Genomic DNA, 19,374 nt, shown 5'->3' on the forward strand with positions numbered 1-19,374 from the left:
CATCTACAGATTATCTATTCTTGTCAGAGAATTTGCATATGAAATTTTTAACTTGGTTTATTATTTCCACCAAGGACCAAGCGTGCCCGTCTCAGGCTTCTTGTGTGATCTGGGTGTAGAACTAAATATAGAACGCTTATCAAGGTATGTATGAAATATGAGTGGTTTAATTTTCCTTGATCACACTTTTGAAACGAATTTTTTAAAAAATTCACTGCTCGTCGGTTCTGATTTCTGACTCACATGGGACGAAAATAAATGCATTAGGTCATTGTAGTACTGTATATATATAATATTCCCATAATTCAGACTTGGTTACAGCCATCTTGTCTTCACAAAAATCAAAATAATTTCGGTCAAATTATCAATTCAATAATCAATACATGCAACACGTAATGTTGAAAATCTAACAAATGTTAATGACAAACAAATTCGGGTCTTACGGCCGTTTTCAAATGTCTCATCATCATTGCTAACCAAATGCATGTTGTTATTTGTCATGAACAGCGTTTTTTTTTTAGGTACGAATCATTACCTGGAAATCTCCTGTTGGTTGTTTTTCTCTCCTTCGACTGTAAAGGGAGAGGCGCCTGCTAGCAGCTCGTATGTTAGCACTCCAACGCCCCACCAGTCGACAGCCTGAATAAATTTAAAGATATTCAAATTTCAATTGAAACTGAAGTGGCAAATGAAATCAAAGATGTTACCATATCGTGGCCTGCGCCTCCACCTCGCACAATCTCTGGGGCCATGTATTCACTGGTACCGCAAAACGAATCAGCCCTGGCATTCTGTCAATAACAAAATAGAAAAAGGACATTGTAGGACCGTCGATTAGTTGTGATAATTTCGATTTTTGTTTTCTATATCGACATACCTTTTCATGTGGAAGGAATTCCTTGCAAAGTCCGAAATCCGTCAACGCAACGTGGCCTTGTGAATCAAGAAGAATGTTTTCCAGTTTGACGTCGCGATAAATGATCCCCAGCTTTAGGTTCGCAGCAAATACAATGGCAGGGGAAAAAAAATTCAATTAAGTAAAATTTAGATTCGTAGAACATTTTAATTTAGTTGTGGCATTTTTTTTAGATCTTTTTACATTTTAGGTAATTATAGTTTATTCCGAAGAATACCCAACAGAAAGAATCAAGTGCGTTGTTGATGAAGTAGAGCGTAGCGTAGAGCTATACAGAGCCATAAAACATTTCTAACACTCGTCATCACTTAAGGGAGGATGGTGTGATTTGCAGATCAGCGAGAAAGGAGAAAAAATAAAATTATTTAAATTGGGTTTTCACGCAACTGACTGCCTTTACATTGTGCAGGATACGTTCGATGCTGTCTTTTTTTAAAAACTGCGCTATAATATGCTAATAAAAACAATTATCGGTTAATGAGAAGAAAGCTGGAGAAAATACAGTGAACTTACCAAAGAAGTTTTAAAAAATACGTGTTCCGTTCTAGGTTTAGAGATGGCAGAAATTACCCGATGGCTTCCTGGAATAATGGCTTGAGCACTCAATTCACCAAACTCAACCTAAATTACAGAAAAAAAAAAATTACTAACAAAATAAAATTTTGTAACTATTCTCGCCGTACGTCTTTAAATTGAGGCAATGTTTTGATTTGAGCATTTATCTTATCCAGCGCAATGTCCCCTCGGACTTGAATGATGAAAACTGTGTCTCAAAACAGGGTGGATGGCCAGCTTGTAGAAAATAGCCTTTCATTTCTAGAAGCATCTTATTAGGTACAGTACATTAAAAAGAACCAGATGTTGGCGACCTAAGAAAAATACAAACGATTACAGTTAACTGCGTGGATATTATAAAACGGGAAACTTACACAAATTAAAGTCTGACAACTTCACTTCATTTACAGGAACTTTGTTGATGGGATCATATAATTGATCTTTGTCAACCAAGAAATTATGACCACTGTATGCAATCAAATATTCATCTTGTACAAGACCAAAAACATGATTTGGCAGAAAATCACCTCACTCTATTAGGTCGTTATTTATCGGATCGTGTGCTTTAACCACCGTCATTTTAATGTTCCTTACTCACGCGAGAAGACTCGAATTTCCGAGATTCTATTCGACTGGAGGCGTGGCTAATCACAGCAAACAATCAAAACCACTCGAGTTCACTAGTTGTTTGATCAAATCTAATTTAAATTTTATAGATATTGTATCGTGTTGGAATAATAAGACACTATCCGTAAAAAATAATATAATTTTAGTTTAACAAAAATACTCTGCCTTCTCCCACTGCGTTTCCTAACTTCGCATAGCTGCTGCATGTCAATGCATAAAATAAAAAAGATTTCATTTTCATTCAGTTTTAGAGCCAGAACGAGATATCAAAAGGGTTTGCTGAAGCGAAACAGACGGACGGAAGTATTCGGCTGAAAGTAGAATTGCCAACATTGACATCAACATCCAAAATTCCCTACTGTTGCACAATCAGAGCTCGCTCTTTTCCACCACAAAAGATATGCAAATTTGAAAAAAAAATAAAAATAAAAATAATAATAATAAAAACAAACAACCGCCGCATTGCATTGAATATTCATGGAAGATGAATGCTAAATGGTCTGTGGTTATGGGAGGAGAAATTGCGGATGACGTCACACTGAAAACCATTAAGTAAATAAAAAGGTACATACTCTCATCGGAATAAAAGGATCCAGCTGATCCCATCGCCATCCATCCTGACTCTAAGGGTCTTTCGTCTATGTTGATTAACGCAACGCAATGGCATTGGTAAAAAAGGCAACCAAACTATAAAAGGAAGCGATCCTATAGGGACGGTAACATCTAGTTTAGACACAAATAATATGGCATAACTGAAAATCAATCGTCGTTACCTCAAGAGTCGCGAGTCTCCGTGACAGTCAGAGAGAATGGGTGTGATTTTGTCCTATTTCCTTGCAAAGACGACACGTCCAACTATGAAGAGGGCAGTCACTTCCCTGCCAAACGAAAAAATCAGGAGAAATCAATGAATATTCAAAAAACAAAGAAAACCTCACATATTCTTTCAGTTTAGATCTTGTTCAAATTAGTAAAAAATCTGATGACTTAAATGGCATATTCATGACTTCCAATTCATTTTAAGGAAGAGAACGGAAAAATGTAGCACTATTATTTTTCTCTTAAACTTGACTAGGGAATGGATACCAATAGATGTTTTTTTTAAATGGGAAGTACCAGAGCACACCAGTACAAGGGTTTCACAAGATTTTGAAAAAAAAAGGTGAAAATTGGAATGTTGATGTATAAAGCAATCTTAGCAGATCTTACCGTAATAGCTAAAATTTGGGAATGGAGAAAAATCCACTTTATGAAAGATGGCTCGATAATGTTGTTTGCTTTTTTACCACAAACACCTTCATTTCCTGCGAGTTCTTTTTTGTTTTATTCATCATTCAAATTAAGGGATAAAAAATATAATCTTTCAGACTTTGCCTTATTACAATGTAAAATACCTTTTACCAATGTTTTAAACCGATTTATTTTGATGACAAATGTTTAAAATTTTACTTCACATTTGTGGCATACAAAACCCCTTTCCTGAGAGAGTGAGAGTTGAGACTTTAGACCACCTGTGACATGGACTACTAAAGCTAGAGGACGGGACACTTCGTCAATTCCTATGTCGGCTACCATTTTTTTTTTGTTACAGTAATCAATAGAGCTTTAGAAATGAGCTATAGTCTATTAAATTATCCCTATGCGGCAAATATTTAATTTCGGTGATATTTTAATTAGAAATTGACGTGGGTGTTCGTTAGTTGTCGCCGCCTAGCGGTGATTGTTGGTTTACCACTCTATGATTCTCTGGTTTTGTTTTGGTTTGGTTTGATTAGGTGCGTCTGCTATCTGTGATTCTCTGGTGATTCTCTGGATTCTGTTTGTTTCTAAAAATCATAGTTTAGAATTCTTAGCGCTAGGTGGAGACAACCAACGAACACCTCTCCCGTCCCCTCAAAATTTAACCGCAAATATCTTTTAATTTAATAGCTTCACAAGAAAGGTGCTTTGGAGACTTAGAATAGCTTTTTAAATCTCTATCGATTGACCCTTCTTAAAAAAATATGATTAAAAATCCACCCGACAAGCTATAACACGGCGGGATAGGACGAGTGTCCCGTCCTCTAGCTTAAGTAGTCCATGCCTGTGAGTTTTTAAAGCTGATCAGCTGGGTGAGGACAATTCAAAACATGCGTAATGTCAAGTTGATAAAATGAAAACCGCTAAAGAAAAAAGAAAGTAAAAGCAGAGCAATAGATCCCTGGTCGGTTCACGGCTGTGTTGGCTTCCCTATCCCGGTTTCAGGGTAAACGTAAGCCGATTAGGAAACTTTAAAAAGCGCCTCTAGTGAGTGTGTCAGCTACAACGTCCAGCTACTTTTGAGAGCCTAGATGGCTCTTTTTAAAGTTTCCACTTCACAATTCTGACAGGCCCCGCCCTAAAACCCCCTGAAAATCGGCTTACGTTTACCCTAAAATCGAGATGGGGAAGCCAACACAGCCGTGAACCGACCAGGGATCTATTGCTCTGGTAAAAGTTGTAACTTACATGCTTACATCGCTTACATTCAGTACTTATTTATTTATGACTTTTTAAGAAAAAAAATAATTTTGGTAGGATTCATTTTCGTTTAATTAGGATTTTCACCATTTTCAGTCATGAATCATATAGGGCTTTTTCACGTCGCGAAAATCCGACTTCCAGAAATCCGGCAACGCATGATGTGTGCAGCTTTTTCCGTTTACATGGCAAAGGCCATAAGAAATCTAAGTTGCTTCAATAAAATAAATCTAGTGTTTTTAATTCGGAATATTTCTTCAAAAGAATTGCACAGTGCTCTAGGTAAGATATCGGTCGTTAATTTTATGTATAATTTACTAGGACTTAAAAATTGTTTTCGGCTAAAAATTTAAATGTAAAACTTTGTTTTTGTTTTTTTGAGGGAAGAACGGGGAGAAGAGGGAGAACGGGAGGGAGGAGGGCGTACGAAAAAAAAGGGGACCCACGTTTCCTCTTCTCCCCCATTCGTCCCAGTGCCTCTGGTGGCGACAGCGCCAGTTATGATTTTGCCGTAAAAATGTTGAAGTGGAAAACTTTGAGGTATAGGGAAGGGTTCTCTGAGTTGATTTTATTGTAAATAATTCTTCAGATTCGTATAGAGTGAATAATTGTGCATCTTTTGGCACAAAGAAAAAGATTATAGCTTGATTTTTTGTATTTTTTGTAAATTTTTTAAAACGCCGTATTTAACACGGCGTATATGAGGGAAAACGGGGTGTACCTAATAAAGTGAACGATACCGTAGCGCCGTGGGGGTTAATCCTACGACGACTTCATGTGTATAAAAAATGTAGATCATCATTAGATCTACTCATGTAAAAAAGGAAAAAAATCTAGCCCAAGCGGTTCAAGAGTTATTGCATTTTTTAAAAACACGTAGTGCCATAAGAATGCACTGAAAAAAGGGGGGTGTACCTAATAGTTTGGTGGGTACTGTAGACTAACGGAAAAAGAGCTTAACTATACGATCCTGCACCTCCTCAGTCCTCAACGTCGAATTATTGATATTTTAGTCAAATATATCAGTCCGAAAATCCCTTAAAAAAGCGCTGTACAACGAATTATTTTACTGGCTGAATAATTAACTTCAACAAATGTTAACGCAGCTAACCCTGTCTCAGGTAAAAAAAAAAGGAAAAAAGTAACTTACTTAATTGCTTGTGGTATCTGGTATGTCCTATGTGGCTACATATGTTCACCTCGGTGGACCACCCATCCGCACTGGACTTAAATAATGTAAATGCAACTTTCTCACAATCGGCAAAAAAGGACGGAGACATCCCTTCCGTCTCCGAGATTTTCTGTTTACGACGAATTATCATTCATCTATTTAACCGTATTTAACGATACAAACAATAACAACTTTATTGGTTATTATTTGCTCTCAAGTAGGTCGAGATCCAACACCCGCCGATTTTATAGTCACCGCTTTGTCGATTTTGATCGAGATTGACGTTGTTGTTGTTGATTGGGGGCCGATGTTTTGGCTTGCAGGGAAGTGTCGGCTGGGTGGGTTTCGAGTCTTTCGACGGACGCATTTGAGCGTCCACCAATGATGAGGATTCCGATTATTTATGTAAAGGAGGCCACAGGGATGTTCGTCGTGTGACTCACACAATAATTCCCGAATTCACTCGACTCGTTCCCAACCTGAAATTAAAAAGTTAAATTCAATTATTTCGTCACAATCAAACTAAATGTAAGTTGTCTGTGCAGCTGAAAGACTAATGAGACTATCTACCATATTCACAATTTCTTGAATCGTTAGGCGGGAGGCTATAGGGTTGGGGTAAAACGTTGAGATCAAGGTCTTCAAGGAACTATTTAACAAGCGATCCACGACTCAAGTAGACCGAAATACCGGAGCGGGTTTCCAGATCTAAATCCGGAAACGCCCTTAAAAATATATAAAAAATATAGTCATGTTCGTCTCTGCACGCCGGATTTACCTGCGTTTGCAGAAAAACGAAATTCCCACCCGTTTACGAGATTTTTTTTGAATTTTGTCAGAAAGTGGGGGACTTTTACATCACTTTTCGGAAAAGCGGGGGAGCTAGAGAAAAAACTAATTTTATAGAAAGGTTTATTGCTAAGTCAACCAACAAAATCCAAAAGGAATTTTTTTTCCGAATTTTATTGGGTGAGATATGACTAATTTTCTGAGAGGCTCATTTTTCCCTTTTCCCTCTCTTTCTGGCAGCCATTTTTTTGTACTCTCCGCCGCGCTCCTTGCGGAAGCAAGCAGCAGGTTTTATCTGTTGGCCTTCATTTTAGACCCATAGAAGTCATATCGGCCTTCATATTTAGTGGAACCAAGCTGGCTTCCGCAAGGGGCGCGGCGGAGAGTACAAAAAATGCCTGCCAAGGGATTTGTGGTAGATAGTATCTTTCACAAATCCCCGACAATGCTATTACGAACAAAGTTAAAAAATATAGTACTTGAAAACCTTTTCAAAGACCAAAAATCTACAATAGACATTTATTGGTGTTGAATAACAATTCATGAGTCCAACCAATATATGGCCTCTTAACTGTTTCTTTTGTTCATTTTTTTAACTTAAGCAATCAAATAAAACTATATTGAACCGTATCTATCGAGAGACGGGAGCTCTTTACTTACGATTTTAAAAATTTTACTGTGATTTATTGCAGACAAAACATACAGCATTACCAATTGGAATTTAAAATTCACCATAGTTTAGGCCGACGAATGGGGAACGCCGACAGTTTTTATAAAATTTTAATTTCGAAATACATCCAGCATTGCCAAATTTGTATTTTTAACTAATTACAAAAGAGTTTTTTGAGAAGTAGTGGATCGTTTTCATTTAATGAAGCAGTTGAAAACAACATCACTAAATGAATTGTTGGGAACTCTATTGGTCCAACGCAAAATTCCTTTTTTCATGACTACTGATTAGACTGATTTTTCTGGGATTGTTAGAAAACGAATTTAAATATGCCTCTGGAAACTTATGATGAGGCTTAATTTGCTTAAGGTAAATACTTTCGGTTATCATAGAGTTTGAAACTTAAATTTAAAATAGTGTCAAATGAATTTTCATAATCACGTGGAAAAAGAAATAAATCTTTTTATGTTAAAAAAATAATTTTTAAAATGACTTTTTTAATACTATTAATTTTGATAAGCGTATGTCAAATTTTGGTGTAAAATCGAAAAATCCATATGAATTAAATATACGATATACCCAAAAATACGTGTGTGTGAAGCACGTAAACAGTAGGGAAGCGGGAAAACATGTTACCTTCTAATGGCGGATGACTTGACCCTACTGGCACGCACGCGCATCGCTTCAGAAGGGTTATAGGAGGAGGGGGTTATACGCATAAGAGGGTTGTACGGGAGTTCAGTCTTTACACTGTAGTCTATGAATAATGAATCTCAAATTTTTCTTTGTAGTTTATTCTACGACTCTCTAACTACCCCAAACCGCATATAATGTTTTTAGCTAAATACAGTCACACTTGTTAATTTCTTGAGCAGGCAAATTGCTCTATGTGTTTTTATTTCAAGTTGACGGAAGGTATACTGGGAATCAAACTACTCACCCATTTTTTAATCCTTTTTCACCTTTTAAGGAAAAGAATTAGAGAAAGAAAAGGTGAAAAAGGGATTTAAAGTTTGGGTAAGCCTAAAGGATAATGAGGATCAATATATGTTCTGCATAGACCACGGTCTACCAGGAGAGGTACCCAAACGCCCTATCTGTGTGGTAAGCCAGAATAATCAAGGGACCTGGAAGCTTCAATGAAAATGCCGCTTGGATCGTGGGCGTAGCTTGGTCACTAGCTCTGTGTGACATAAAGGGAGGGTGGGGGTGGTCTTCCCCTCTTCTGGGTATTCGGGGAATCCCACCCTCAGCCGCCATCGGCAATTGGTGGCAATGGCAGCATTGAAGAGTTGTGACCAAGCTACGCCAGCAATGCAAGCGGCAAATTAGGGAAACTTCAAGGTCCCATGGACATTCTGCTGCCATGGCGTTTGGGTACCTCTCCTGGTAGACCGTGCATAGACCATCAAAATGTTCTTAAATCCCTTTAAACTTTAAAAGTAATTTTGCAAGATGAAAAGGTTCTTATTATAATTGGCCCATGGTATGTGTTTGTTATCGCAGTCGAATCATTCAAATAAGACTAGTTTTATTTAGTTGTGATTCCTGCTCATAGCATCTATGCACTGGTAGCTGTCAGGAATTTTTACAAGCTATCCAAGATTTTCTACGGTTGTCCAACTTTAGGAAGACGTTTGGCCTATCTCATTACACCCAAATCGTGGTCGTGGGTTTTAGAAGATTTAAAAGCAAATTGTGAAACAAGCTTCCCGCAGGCCGGAAAATTAGTATCGTTTCTATACGCCCCTTAAGTAAAAAAGGAAGCAGAGCGCCAGTGGTGTATAAAAACGAAACTAATTTTCCGGCCTACGCCAGCTGATAGAGGTTGTAAACCGTAAATGAAGTCTTCTGCAGTCTCTGATTTCAGAAACTCGGAAAATGAATAAATCTGGAAAAATTCGAAAATAATTCAGATAATCATGAAAAACTCACAGTTAATTTATGAAAGGGTATTGTGTACACGGTTTGAAAATAAAAATTCCTTCTAGAAAATTAAATATATAAAAATCAATATGAAAACAAGTTTGGGCCGTAAGATAACACGGTGGGCGTCGGAGTGATCTGATACTTTTGGAGCCACATTTAGAGGCCTAACCCATGAACGAAAAAATCTGAAAAAAATTCAGACAAAACAAAAGAGATTAAATGACATAAATTCCAAGTTTTGTGAATTATGTCATTTTTTCCCTTTTTGCCACCCGAAAAACAAACTAGAAAAATACACGCCACCTTATGGAACGGCATGGGGTGATCCCATACTTATGGACGGGACTGTATGGAGAAATGTTCTTTCAATCTCCTTTTCTCTTGGTCGTTTAATTGAGAAGATATATTTAATCCAGAAGAAAAGACTTGTCGCAAACAATATTTGCAAAGCCTTTGTACTGTAAATCGAAGGGAGAATCAAAAATTTCTGTCAACGTTTCAAGGAGTCCATCGACATCAATGTAATCTTGATGGTGTTGATCTTGATTATGTTGATCTTACATCATCGTCATCTTGTACATCATGGTCAAATTCGAAAGCCAGGAGATTGGCGTAGGAGGAAAATTCTTCTCTTCTTGGATATCCAGGTGGTTCATAGTTCATAGTTCATAGTGGTTCAGGTCATTCAAAGCCAAAAAGCGAGACGCAAACCGAAGGGAACCCAAGCCTTTCACACTTTTATTTCCGTGTTTGGAATATGGATCACAGCATAGACTTCTTCCAAATCCTATCATAGTAAGTGAAGAACACAAATAAATGATGACGGCAAATAAAAAAAATGTTTCTGATTTAACGCGTAATTTTATCACTCGCTGCTCATCTAATGTTAAATTATAGAGCTAGATACTTTCAGCAATCGACGAATAATGCTTTAAATTGCATGGGCTCTCAACTATTTTCCCCCACACAACAACTTTTCTCAATTTTTCAAAAACTAAACTGGCACAGCACTAAAGCATGACTTAACTGCACCTCAATTCACCAATACCCTGCCGTTTTTTTTAAAGAGTTACGCTGAAAGAGAACCTTCTTTTTTCGTAAAAATCTGGTCATACATAACAAGCTAGATACAAGGTCGAGAAGACCCATGGGAGCTGTTAACGATGAGGCGGTTCGCGCGCGGCTCCCCTTTTTCGGCGAATTCTGAGGGGCGCTGCCGCCTGTGTTAAAGGATAGGGATTTCGCTAAAATTCTAAAAATTCATAACTAGAATGTTAAGACCGGAAGGACGAAAATTATTACAGTTATAAATAAAAATAAAGACGGTCTATCGAATGTCGCAAGTCGCGACCCTTCAACCGCCTTTCGAGAACGGAGATATTTGCCATCAAAGTTTTTTTTTTAATGAAGATTGTGTAATCTTGCAAATGATTAATAAAACTCGGACAAAAACCAAAACATAGCATTTTTTTTTCCTTTTTTTTTTGGTTTTTGTCCGATCTCAATCGCTCAATCCTCCGCCGTTTTATTACCGTTTTAAAGCAAATTCCGTACTACGCAACCGCAAAAAAACTGAAAATTGGAATGAGAATTCCCGCCCAACCGCTGATAAAAAAAAATCTGAAATTTTTACAGTGTAATATAATCATTACAGGCAACACAAAGTATTAAAAAAAAATCGGCGAGGTACCGCGACAAAAAAATTGAAATACCATAGAATGGCCCAGCATTGCTAAATAGTAATAAATATATTATGTTAAGTATACCGAATAACAAATGTTGGGACATATAATTACAACAAACTCGAAAAGTGGCAAAATGATTTCCATTTTTTTTTTTGGGATCGCGCTATTGGTGCAGTCACTACATGTCTGGTCAAAAATGCAAACAATAACATCATTCAGTTTTTGTCATAAGGAAACGCAATGTTGTCCACGAAACCTAAAAGAGATGATTAATTAAGAGATGAAGTAACGTTTTGGCGGAATTCTTGAATCTATCGGAACCGCCCGGAATCATTCTCTCATTTGGGGCTTTGCAAAAAAATTTCAAGCCAATCGTTGTTTGTTTTCTGTGTTTTTTGTTCAAAAGGCAACAGAGATTAGAGGAAGAGCACGGAACTATTGTTGGGTAAATTGGTAAAGTGGAATGGAAAACTCAGAAATGAAGGCCGGGAAAGAATTGATTTCCGGCATTAGACAAGAGCAGGTTTCACAGCGTTTGGTCCGAATCCCGCATGGGCATACAACGCCAAAAGCGTCAGCGTGTTTGGGGGTATTATTGAATACCTCGCCACTGTCCGGAATTTTTCTTTCATTTTGGGCTTTACAAAAAAATTTGTTTTTGTTAGTTTGAAACCGGGAGAGAGTCTCAGCTTTGGCATGGAGCGTGCTGAACCACCACCAACGAAAATTGGAACCTCATCAACAAATTTTGGAATGAAACCTTTATTAAACACACACATGTTACATCATAAGCTTAAGCGCAAGCATAAGCATTCATTTCATTGTGCAAATTGTTTTGTTCGCCATTGTGAAAACCTTTATAGAATACTCGCACTTGAGGTCTTCTTCGCGGTCTTTCTCCTTAACATTCTTCACGTTGATATCCCCTACTATCAACACAAGATAAAAGGTTTTTGGTAGTTGCTAAAAATAAGAATTTTTTTTTTTAAAGTTGAATGCCAACATATTTGGGGTAAAAAATTATAGTGACGGTTGTTCCAGATGCGGGTCCCACATTCACCATTTGTAACTCCTGGCTTCATCCTCCCTTTTTTATACAAATGTAGTACTTTTGCAGGCACTTGCGGGGACGTGGATAGAGCTCCACTAGCTTTCCGTGGACGCTGTCCTTGAAATAATTTACGGAAATGTGTTTTTGCCACCCGAGGCCGTTTGCTCCTTCAGTAAAGTCTCAATGAAAAAACTCTGGTGCGTAGTAGGGTTCATCAGAAGTAATATCGTGACAAATACAGCACAAGAAAAGTAATTATCTTACTTGTCTTTCTATAAAAAACATGTTTTCATTCATGTTTATTTCCGCTGTACAAATGACGACACCCATAGGTAAATATGTTGCTGGAAATCGTGGTAGTAGTTGATGTCTTCGTCATTTTCCTACGAAGCTCCTCCTTCACAGTAGAATATTTCCTTTTTTTTTTCTACGTAGATTTTGATGGCGACCACGATCTCCTAGAGGGTCCTGGCCTTGGTTACGTTGATTGGGTTTACGGACCTGGCCTTGATGACAAGTATCGTCTAGACGATCCCGGCTTTCGTGATCCCGCTCGTAGAGACAACCCCGGCCTTAGTGAAGATGGCCTTCCTTGCCTATCTCTAGGGAAAGCCTCTAATTCCCTAAATCCCATTGGATGTCCCGGCCAATGGTGACAAATAAACCAGAGAAATAAGTTATAAACTCGTGACGAGGAATAATGGATATATTGTAGCGTACTGGCTTGTATTCGACTAGTTACTTCAAGAAGATCCGATACAGTGCAGTAATATGGTTATTTAGTCGCTGGAAGTCAGCGGATGTCAACGTCCTACTACCGGTTGGCCTGCATACCGACCAGATCGTATTGCATGGTCATGACCACGCGACAATATCCTTAAAAACAGAGTCATTCACGTTATTGACCATTCCATAATAGCAGAGTTTTTTACTTGGCTTATTAGTATTCCAAATGCCACCCATCGTCCGCGTGCTCTACCTAAAGATTGGGTAGCTATGCCTTAATTTTGGCGCCGCCTGAGCCAAGATGTCTGATGTCTGTCTAGTTCACTCAACGTAAAGACTTACGTTATAATTTAGAATTAAGGTAATATCAGTAGCCTTGTAATGGCAGGCCCAGTGGTCTATGAAAGTTTCACTCAAAATGATGGGTTGGCAATTTTGGTACATTGGAAGCCAAAAGATTTCCATTGCGATAATTTCTTAATAAAGAGGTGTTGAGATCAATTAAGCATCTAACTTTTTATTTGATTTATTCTTATTGTGCTAAATGTCTATTTATTGTTTACTCGGCATAAGTTTCCCATCAGTCCTGGTGGGAGCCTCCCAGTCGACTCTACATCCACTTCTAGATTATGACCAGTTCAATATGAAATGAGATCAAGAAAAGTCATCACATACTCGGGTAATACAACCTTATATTTAATCGTTTGTTTTTTCTAATGAATGACTTTTCGTGCAAAGGACAAAGATGTGGTGGTGTCAGTTAGGTTAGGTTAGGTTAGGTAGGTAATGCCACGATGAAAACTTCCATCGATAACCAAAAGGAGAAGGAAGCAGCAGCCAACAAAAAAAAGGGAAGCGTCGCACGATACACCTTTTAACATTTACATCCTATCCCGTGTCCGTCCCTAGTTAAGCCAACGACTAAAAATTGGCAGTAACCTCATTGAAGGTAATCATATCTTTTTGGCCGACTTACATTGGAACCCACAACTGGAGGCCTAAGCGGTTGACCGAGTTTATCGTATTGGACAAAAAAACCCGTTCAATTACATCGCTTTGTAACAAGAGGAACTGTGGAAGAAGGTCTAGTCAAAATTCAAGTGAAGAAGTTGAGATTAGCTACCGAAGTTCTCTCGGGAGATTTAAGTAGTGGAAAGTTATCTATTGATAACTTGAACGAAATTTTCGGATGTGTCATCATCCATCGACAAACTCTAAAGCAAAGATGCAGATAAAATTTACCTAACCAAACCATACTTTAAAAAACCTAACTTTGGCAAAACTAACGGAACCATACCTTTTCTAGACTAACCTACTTATCTTAACCTATCCTATCATGGTCGAACCCAGTCTAATTTAACCCACAACCCACCTCACATAAACAAAGACAATATTTATTGCTAAAAAATTTCTCTTTTTTATTCCTATTTAAGAATAGTAGTACTGACATTTGTTCATGCAAAGTCATTCAAATTCCGCTGTGATTTGGTCTGTTCGTTAGGCTCACTTATTTTTTTCCATTCTTGCCCGTCTGCAATACAGTAAGAAACCATTAAAAAATGATTCTTCAAACCAATTTTCGCCAAAATATTTAAATTACAATTAGACAGGTAATAGTCGATAATCGGACTGTCTATGGACGACATCAAAGTGATCAAATTGTTAAGCTCGACAGTTGGTCGTTTCCCATTTGATATTCAGAATACTCACTAACTTGGCGTTGCATTGGTTTGAAAATCTTTTTGTCAATGATGAACGGGGATATTAACGAAATCTTTGTTTTCAGTATCAGTAGCCTTGTAATGGCAGGCCCAGTGGTTTATGAAAGTTTCACTCAAAATGATGGGTTGGCAATTTTGGTACATTGGAAGCCAAAAGATTTCCATTGCGATAATTTCTTAATAAAGAGGTGTTGAGATCAATTAAGCATCTAACTTTTTATTTGATTTATTCTTATTGTGCTAAATGTCTATTTATTGTTTACTCGGCATAAGTTTCCCATCAGTCCTGGTGGGAGCCTCCCAGTCGACTCTACATCCACTTCTAGATTATGACCAGTTCAATATGAAATGAGATCAAGAAAAGTCATCACATACTCGGGTAATACAACCTTATATTTAATCGTTTGTTTTTTCTAATGAATGACTTTTCGTGCAAAGGACAAAGATGTGGTGGTGTCAGTTAGGTTAGGTTAGGTTAGGTAGGTAATGCCACGATGAAAACTTCCATCGATAACCAAAAGGAGAAGGAAGCAGCAGCCAACAAAAAAAAGGGAAGCGTCGCACGATACACCTTTTAACATTTACATCCTATCCCGTGTCCGTCCCTAGTTAAGCCAACGACTAAAAATTGGCAGTAACCTCATTGAAGGTAATCATATCTTTTTGGCCGACTTACATTGGAACCCACAACTGGAGGCCTAAGCGGTTGACCGAGTTTATCGTATTGGACAAAAAAACCCGTTCAATTACATCGCTTTGTAACAAGAGGAACTGTGGAAGAAGGTCTAGTCAAAATTCAAGTGAAGAAGTTGAGATTAGCTACCGAAGTTCTCTCGGGAGATTTAAGTAGTGGAAAGTTATCTATTGATAACTTGAACGAAATTTTCGGATGTGTCATCATCCATCGACAAACTCTAAAGCAAAGATGCAGATAAAATTTACCTAACCAAACCATACTTTAAAAAACCTAACTTTGGCAAAACTAACGGAACCATACCTTTTCTAGACTAACCTACTTATCTTAACCTATCCTATCATGGTCGAACCCAGTCTAATTTAACCCACAACCCACCTCACATAAACAAAGACAATATTTATTGCTAAAAAATTTCTCTTTTTTATTCCTATTTAAGAATAGTAGTACTGACATTTGTTCATGCAAAGTCATTCAAATTCCGCTGTGATTTGGTCTGTTCGTTAGGCTCACTTATTTTTTTCCATTCTTGCCCGTCTGCAATACAGTAAGAAACCATTAAAAAATGATTCTTCAAACCAATTTTCGCCAAAATATTTAAATTACAATTAGACAGGTAATAGTCGATAATCGGACTGTCTATGGACGACATCAAAGTGATCAAATTGTTAAGCTCGACAGTTGGTCGTTTCCCATTTGATATTCAGAATACTCACTAACTTGGCGTTGCATTGGTTTGAAAATCTTTTTGTCAATGATGAACGAGGATATTAACGAAATCTTTGTTTTCAGTAGACCTTTAGACCTTAGCGATCAGCATTTTCTGGTAAGACATTTGTTATGAGCTTTGGCGGGTTTCTGATGCTTTGCACAAATTTCTGGTAGCTGATATTGTTGTTTTGGTGGTTCAAGAACCTTTAAAATCTTGAAAAAAAAATAGAAAAGAAATTCAATGTTAACTAAGATTATACCAGAAAGCGACCTAAAACATAAAAGATAATGAATGACAGATTTGAATCAATGATGGATTAAAGCTTTAAAGTAATGGGAAATTAACTAATGTGATACACTTTGTTTGTCTGAATAAGTTGATCTAGATGATGATCTAGGATAATACCGACATCTCAGTGATCAATAGACCTTTAGACCTTAGTTATCTGAATCTTCTAGCAAAACATTTTTTGTCGCGGAGGGTTTCTAATGCTTTCAACAAAATTTTGGTCGTTGATATTGTTGTTTTGTAGGTTTTAGAACCCGAAGTTCTCATTTTTTAAAGGCTGATAGATTTGCCTTAAGACGCTGAATATGTGGATTTGGACAGTGTTGATGAGTTTTATTTGTGTTTTTTTTGTCATAATTAAGTTATTATCATTTTATTTCCTTGTTACAAATATTTTGACGACGATGTTTCAGATTCTGCAGATGCTAAGGATCTCTTAACTGAATCTTCTTATTATATGTTAAATTGTTATACGATTCCATACTTTAATATCCATACTCATTTTGAAAATATATTTTTAGCGACAAGCGCGAGCAGCTAAACTGGTCGAAGAGGCCAAAGTGGGCGCAAAATCTAATACACCGATGAAGTGCGCTATACTCAGATAGAGTTGCTTAAACCCAAGCAAAGAAAACCCTCAGTAAGAATTGCCGGTCAAAATAGAAAAAAAGGAAATAAATTTAAGGTAACTTTTATTAGAAAATAAGGTATTTAATTATTCTTTCGTGTTGCTATTAATCACTCTGTTGCTTAATTGCAGGGGTTTACAGCTTAACCGAAATATTATTGATGCACAGATCGAGTATCTGATTCACCAAATCGAGGACCTTAAGTTTTTTTCCCGTTAAATTAATTTCTTATTTATTTTGTGTTTTTTTAATCATAGATAAGGAAGACTGGTTGATTATGTCCTATCGAGGAGAAAGAATTAATTTCTATTTTGGATACCCAAGAAAAACTTTTTAAGATCCTCCCCAAGAAAGGGGACAGAAGAGTAACTTTTTTTTTGTTTTTCCCAGCAGTTTGATTCTCATAAAAAGCCTTAGAAGGGCGGAGAATCAAAATGTCGAGGAGAAAGAATTAATTTCTAACTATAAATTCAGCCTGCATGTAGATAATCCGCAGTTACTTCTAAACATTTCTCAAAGGTGGATATCTGAGGTTGAAAAAAAATGTCCTTAAGTTCCATAGAAGTTGTAGGGAACAAAAAGGATCTTAGAAATGACCGGGCAACCCTTTTAAGTCAGCTTACAATGCAAATTTCAATTTTTTCCAATTCCAATTTTTCTATGAATGTCAATTACAGAATCAATCCGAGTTAAGCCAGAAGAGAGCCTTGGGGTGAAAAATGCAGGATATTCCATAATCCCCTTATTCAATTGTTAGATTAGTGAGTCTAAAACGATCTCCGGTTAACTAATTGTATTAGAATCGAGAGACGGGAAACAAAGCTTACGACCGCGAGCTAAGACGAAAGGAGACTGCCCTTCTTTCTGCTCGCTTCCTTCAAGTCCCGACGCTTGCGAGTCGCACGACATCTAGCGGTCGTGGAAAAAATGATACGATGACACAACATCTATTTCAACGAAATGAATGAATTGTAATCATTTAATGGAATCTTTTGTTGCGTTATGCTAACCAGTGCTGCCACAATCGCGATTCATAAATAATCGTGATCAAAATTTCGATCAAATATTTAATCGAAAATCACATCTTTTTAAAATGATCTTAATTGCGTTCAGAAGGCCAAAAAATCATTTTTGATAAATTTTTGTTATCGATCATTTTGTGACCCCTTTCCCTTAAAATGTGGGAGTTTTTGTAACTTTCCCCGTCTTTCTTATCTCTTTGTCATTTCGCACATTTCACCCCTCTATACCTATAAAAACCTCAACAAACTTTTACCTTCTATTGATAGATTTCACTAAATTATCGAAAAAAAATGATCTAAAATAAATAAAAAATCATTTCTATACCGACTTCTAGCGGAAATTATCGAAAGAGAAATGATTTTGTGGCAAGACTGATGCTAATGTTGAAATAGATTAGCGTGTTATTATTAATACTTTAATTTGTATGGGTTGTCAACTAAATGCTAGAGTTTCTTAAGTACTTGAATTAACGCACTAACATGTATTGCACACCTAACCTTCAATTCAAAACACAACTTTTCAAGCTATGAATGCTTTATACTTTCAAGATATTATATAGGCATCATTACTTATTAAGGTAGACTAACTTGCAGCTCTGGAAGGAAAAATTCCACCCAAAGATGTGCAGATTTCTTTTTTAAAAATTCGAATCACAATGATCTAGGTTCGGAATTTTTCCAAATAAATTAAAACAAGTTAGCAGTTGAAATCATTTATACAATAAAAATATAAAAATATAATTTTCAAATTTACATTAAAATTTTATAAAATTTTAGTTGGAAAATTGCATTTTTATCATTAAACCGATAAATTAAACCGTGCCATTTAAACTAAACGCAAACGAGCTACATTGTAGGGCAGATAAAAAACGATTGTACATGTTTTCTTCCCGCACTTTAATTCAATTTGAGCCAGCCGAAAAATCTCTATTGAATCAGGTTCATTCATAATGGCTTTAATGTTTGATAGCAATAAATATTTCAATCTCACTAACCAGTTAACATATTAATGCGTCGATACAGAGTTCAATACTAAGTGTCGAGCATGATTACATAAATAAAACAATTGCAAATCCAAAGTAAATAATGAAAAATATAAATACGTCAAAATGTATAAACTATTATAAAATATTAATAGTGTAGTGGTTAGATTAGTGGCTCGATTGCGATGCAAATTTTCAAAGGTTCCATACCAAGAAAATAGTTTCTTTTCCATCAACCTCATTTTTGGGGGTTCCTGACGCTTCCGTGGAAGACTGAGGAAGCTACCTGTTGTGAACTGTTTGAACTGAAAATTTTATTTCCACTCGAAATTCAAAGTAAAATGGTCCATGAAAATTTGCGCCAGTCCTTGATTGAAATAGTGTTCTTGCGCACCAGCAGAGGCCAGGCTGTTTTGGAAATACATCGCTGGAATGCTATCAATGGGGGTACAAGGCCATGAATGATTCGTAGTGTCCCGTTGTAAAAAAAAGTATGTTCTTTAGTTTTCCTCAACAATTTATTTTTAAATAGCTCAGTTAGCTCAGTTAGTAAAGCGCGGGCCTGTAAATCTAAAAGATAAGCGTTCGAATTAAACTAGAGATGCAGATGACGGAATGATGATTTGGTTTACCCTTAGTTGGTTGTCTGGTAACAATGTTTTTTTTTTATTTTCATTGTTCATGTAACACCAACACGACTGTTAAAG

At 36.8% G+C, this 19,374-nt stretch overlaps 3 long non-coding RNA genes across 23 annotated transcripts; 2 read left to right on the forward strand and 1 right to left on the reverse strand.

The window, feature by feature from the left end:
- Window positions 1-268: 268 nt before the first annotated feature.
- LOC124321234 lies at window positions 269-3,610 on the reverse strand. 17 transcript variants are annotated; one of them, XR_006914204.1, is made up of 11 exons: window positions 3,493-3,610; window positions 3,308-3,411; window positions 2,872-2,976; window positions 2,671-2,803; window positions 1,846-2,115; window positions 1,600-1,785; window positions 1,430-1,537; window positions 1,100-1,370; window positions 878-988; window positions 708-791; window positions 269-639 (listed from the first exon to the last, which is right to left on the reverse strand). It is a non-coding gene; the product is annotated as an uncharacterized LOC124321234 (long non-coding RNA). The 17 variants fall into 17 exon arrangements; XR_006914201.1 differs by having other exon boundaries at window positions 1,846-2,169; XR_006914198.1 differs by having other exon boundaries at window positions 1,846-2,479.
- Window positions 3,611-4,588: 978 nt separating this feature from the next.
- Window positions 4,589-14,368, forward strand: LOC124321236. The gene is made up of 3 exons (XR_006914218.1): window positions 4,589-4,879; window positions 13,192-13,297; window positions 13,357-14,368. It is a non-coding gene; the product is annotated as an uncharacterized LOC124321236 (long non-coding RNA).
- A 166-nt stretch (window positions 14,369-14,534) lies between these two features.
- Window positions 14,535-17,969, forward strand: LOC124321235. 5 transcript variants are annotated; one of them, XR_006914217.1, is made up of 3 exons: window positions 14,535-14,718; window positions 14,778-17,027; window positions 17,137-17,969. It is a non-coding gene; the product is annotated as an uncharacterized LOC124321235 (long non-coding RNA). The 5 variants fall into 5 exon arrangements; XR_006914213.1 differs by having other exon boundaries at window positions 14,778-16,718; window positions 16,794-17,969; XR_006914215.1 differs by having other exon boundaries at window positions 14,778-15,859; window positions 16,555-17,969.
- The last annotated feature ends 1,405 nt before the right edge of the window (window positions 17,970-19,374 follow it).

This window comes from Daphnia pulicaria, chromosome 1 (genome assembly GCF_021234035.1).
Source record: "Daphnia pulicaria isolate SC F1-1A chromosome 1, SC_F0-13Bv2, whole genome shotgun sequence".
Classification (NCBI taxonomy): Eukaryota; Metazoa; Arthropoda; class Branchiopoda; order Diplostraca; family Daphniidae; genus Daphnia; species Daphnia pulicaria.